This window comes from Propithecus coquereli, unplaced genomic scaffold (genome assembly GCF_000956105.1).
Source record: "Propithecus coquereli isolate 6110/MARCELLA unplaced genomic scaffold, Pcoq_1.0 Scaffold44, whole genome shotgun sequence".
Lineage (NCBI taxonomy): Eukaryota > Metazoa > Chordata > Mammalia > Primates > Indriidae > Propithecus > Propithecus coquereli.
In genome coordinates, this window is record NW_012150174.1 from 12,879,104 (window position 1) to 12,883,833 (window position 4,730).

Consider the following 4,730-nt stretch of genomic DNA (forward strand, 5'->3'; position numbering starts at 1 on the left):
TACTCGGGAGGCTGAGGCAGGAGGATCGCTTGAGCCCAGGAGTTTGAGGTTGCTGTGAGCTAGGCTGAAGCCACAGCACTCTAGCCTGGGCAACACAGTGAGATTCTGTCTCAAAAAAAAAAAAATGAATAGGCAAAGCAACTGAATAGACATTTCTCAAAAGAAGACATAAAAATCGCCAACAAGTATACAAAAAACTGTGCAATGTTACTAATCATCAGGGAAATGCAAATCAAAACCACAATGAGATATCACCTCTCACTTGTTAGAATGGCTATTATCAAATAGACAAAAGGTCACAAGTGTTGGCAAGGATGTGGAGAAAGGGAACTTTGTACTCTGTTGGTGGGAATGTACATGGTACAGCTCTTTTGGAAAATGGTACAGAGATTCCTCAAAGAAATAAAAATAGACCTATCACATGATCCAACAATCCCACTACTGGGTGTGTGGATATGAAATCAGTATGTGGAAGAGAAATCTGCCCTCCCACACGCGTTGCAGCATTATTCACAATAGCCAAGTTGTGGAATCAACCCAAGTGTCCATCAATGGATGAATGGATAAAGAAAATATGGTGTGTATATACACAATGGAATACTACTCAACCTTTAAAAAGAGGAAATCCTGTTATTTACGATAACATGGGTGAACTTGAAGGACATTATGTTAAGTGAAATAAGCCAGACATAGCAAGAAAAATAGTGCATGCTCTCACTTAAATGTGGAATCTAAAAAGGTTGAACTCACAGAAGCAGAGAGTAGAATGGTGGTTACCAGGAGACAGTGGAGAAGGGGGATTGAGGAGGTGTTGGTCACAGGATACAAAATTTCAGGTGGATGGAAGGAATAAGTTCAAGAGATCTATTGTTCAACATAGTGACTACAATTAATAGCAATGTATTGCATTCTTGAAAATTGCTAAGAGAATATATTTCAGTGTTCTCACCACAAAAAAAATGATAAATATGTGATGTAATGCAGATATTAATTTGCTCAGTTTAGCCATTCCACAATGTATATGTATTTCAAAACATCATGTGGTACACAATAAATATGATTTTGACTTTTCAATTAAAACTTTTTTAATTTATTGCAAAAAAGTGAGAGGGATTTAGATACATGGTCTGAGAGGAAAGAAAAACCAATAAATTATTTTTTTGAACAGAGGAGTCTTGAGCATATTTGGAAGCTAATTAGAGGCTTGAGAGAGGGCTTAAGATACAAGAAGAATATGTAAATGATGGAGTAAAGAGAGACAGCAGGTAATGAAGATGAGAAAGAAAGGATTTCAGTAGTAATTGAAGAAGTCAATCTAAAGTGGAAAAGGAGCATTTATTCCTCTGAAATAAAAGGCCAAAGAGTAAAAATGGTTCCTAAATAATACAATAAAGAGATGAAAGAAAGTATACATCTGAGAAACTTAATCATCTGTGATCTTTATTTTACTTACAAAATATAAAGAGAAGTTGAAAGTCAGGTATGTAGGGACTAAATTATTACCATAAACTCACTACCCAAAATACAAGTAGGACGTTGACAATATCCTCATCTCCCGATAAAGTCATCAGCAATCCATCTCCCTGCCTCTTTTTCATTGTAATATCCCAAATCCTGTGTCCATAATTCTTCCTTCATTTTTATATAGTTTTATTGAATGTACATGTATTCATAAAAAGTTTATTTTCATTTAAGTTCTTAACTCTGTAAAAGGAGTACTATGATACATATAATCCTTGGGACTCTCTTTTTTCCCCTTAATATTAGTTTGTTGAATTATTCCTTTTGTTGTATGTCCTCCTGTTTCTTTTGATCCCTGTATAGTAACCTATTGTGTGAATATTTATCTATTCCACTGTTGGTGGGCATAAACATTGTTTCCAAATTTTGTTCTACTGTGAACAGTGCTGCTCTTACACTTTACATACGTAAAACCTTCTTTCAGTACATTCTTTTTATAATGAGGTGAATAAAAACTATTTTATATTATTCTTCTTTTGTACTTCTGCAATAATTTTCTCAGGTATATTTTTTTATAATCATAAAATGTTATTTTTAATTTTCTTAAAGTTGAAAGAGAAAAGATATAATGCCAGTAGCAATTTTCAGCATTTATGGGTGAAATGAGTGATTAAAGAGAGACTGATGGATGAAGAAGATATGGCAAAGAATTGGATGAGAGATGAGAAAGGTCTGAATTAAAGCAGTGATGGGAGGAGGCAGGTGCTGTGTCATCATCCCAGAGCTCTGAGCAGCTGAACCCACTGGTCACAGAGTACATAAGCACATGCATGAGAGGGAGTAGAAAGGAGAAACAAAGAACTGATAAAGCACAGAAAGGCCTAATAAATCAAGGCTGGATGCTAATTAAAGGTCAATGAAGGAAGACCCGATATTAACAGAAGCACTGTATAGGTAACTCCCTCTAGCTGGTAATAGCCCAGGCAGCATTTCAGAACCCATGAGATATACTTTATAATTTCTACAGAGGGCTGAACAGGGGCCCCTTGCTTCTGGGTTAGTCACTGACACTATTTGGCCAGGAACAGCCTCAGCAAGTCCATGTGGGGCAGAACAAGTCCTCAGGCTTCCAAGCTCATTTGGTGGGTGAAGTTTGCAGAGAAGTCAATCCAGGAAACACACCCACGGGATTCATTAAAATCACATTTCCAGGAGCTACACTTTCAGGGGAGGTCATGTCAGCTGGGAGGATGAGACCGCATAGCCTCCCCCAGGATGGGGCCCTGGCTCACTGTTTCACCAGGGACAATGAGGAACTGGTGGGTCTCCTTTAATAAGTTCCTCCCATACCTCTCTCCCCAAATTCCTGCTGTGCTCATCTTTTATCAGGGACCCCAGCAGGAGAGAAATAGATGAAAAAATATGAAGACTTAGACTTAAAAACTCATCCAGAACCACTCCAAGGCTGTGAGCCTTTCTCACAGGAGAGTGGATGAGAGAAGTTTGGGGAGATTCAGCTACTTCCCCAGAATTCTGCCCTAGGTTCTCAGCTGTCTGTCTGCATCCATCTCTATCCCCAGAGAGGACCTGAAACACCAGTGACTGGAGGAGTTTGACCTCTGATCCCAGGTACCGCCATACACACACCTATATCCAACCCTGCCAGAAGAACCACCTACTTCCTCTTTCTTTGGCTTCTTGAACATCTTCATCCCTCAGATGAATTCCAAGGCAGTTGGTATAGTCTTGCACCCCCTCCCCATCTGAGATAAGGGCTCTGTCTCTGTTTCAAGACAAGATGTGGGGTCTGGAAGTCCTGAGAAACAGGGTGAAGACCTTACACTGTTCTGGTTCTCAAAGTCTCTAGTTCCTTGGGCTTTTTAGTTCACTCACACCTGTTTATACTCTAGACATCTTGCACATGTGGTGACACGTGTAATCATTCTGTACCACTGGCCAGACCTGAGTTCCTAGAATTCCTGATGCTGGCCTTTTGCTAAAGTACTTACCTTTGGTACACCTAGATTTTCCTGGCCTGCAGTAGTCTGATGTGGGCACCCAAACGAATAGTACCTCGAAAGAGAACTATTTAAAATCAGTTGAAGTGCCTCTCCCCTACGTGCCTGCTTGACACTAAGTCCAGTCCCACAGAAAAAGCCAATTGAAGTGAATAAAAAAATCATAAATAAACTGAGCAATGACACTGGGTAAAAACTCATTTTTAAAAAAAGGAGCTTCCAAAATTTTAGCTCCATCTTGTTAACTGACTCTGACCATCCATGAAATACAACAATGCCTACTGTTAATCTTAGCCTCTGCTAACTTCTATTGGTTTAAAGTCTCTACACACCACCAGCAGTTTTCCAAAAAGAGGCGCTTTCTCTGTAGGTCAAGCGTGTATTCTCTAGCCTTTCTCTTTAGAGGAGAGGCTTGAATCAGAGTGAGGAGGCAGGTAGGTAGGATTCCTGAGTCCTGGTTATACCAACTTACCCAAGCCCTGATTTTTCTCCTCTTTGAAATTCCATCCAAACTCCTAGTGCAGAAATCTGGAGGAATGTGCCCAGATAATTATTTTCTTCCCTTTATTCCCCTGTACATTCATCTTTTTGTTCAACAAAACAAAAGCATTTCAAGTCTGATGTCTACCTTCTTTGCCTATTGATAACAAAAAGACAAGTTCAAAACAACTCTGAGTGCTGTTCTCGGTAAATATTTATTGAAATTCAGTCTGTGTACCTGTTTGGAATTTCATATCAAAACAGGTTTATGCAGAAAACTAACTGGATATTTAAGTCATTACTCAAACATTATACTGACGGATAGGTACAAGGATAATCAAGAGTATGTTGGAAGAATATTTATTTAACCTTAAGAGAGAGACAATTTAATTTTTCTCGAAAGATACATGTTCAGGTATAATGTCTTGAATAATAGTTTCATGTAGTGATTTCTTAATGTTTAGCTATTACTGCAATGTCTGTTCTCTATTTAGATGCATCTTTTATCAAGTAAAAAAATTGCAATAAAAAAATTTAAAAAAGAAAATAATAAAAATTTAAAAGCATAGATCAACAAAATAAAGAACAAAAATGGTAGAAAAATTTGCAAAAAAAAAAAGAAACAATTGAAAGAATCATAAATGCAGAGATCAAGAGGCAAAGTCTGTTACCAGTAGAAAAGGTGTCACCTCATTAGATTCATGTTGTTGAGTATTCTAAAGGGCTTCCAATGTTACAAAACTAGGGTTCATCTTAGCAAAAATTCACTAA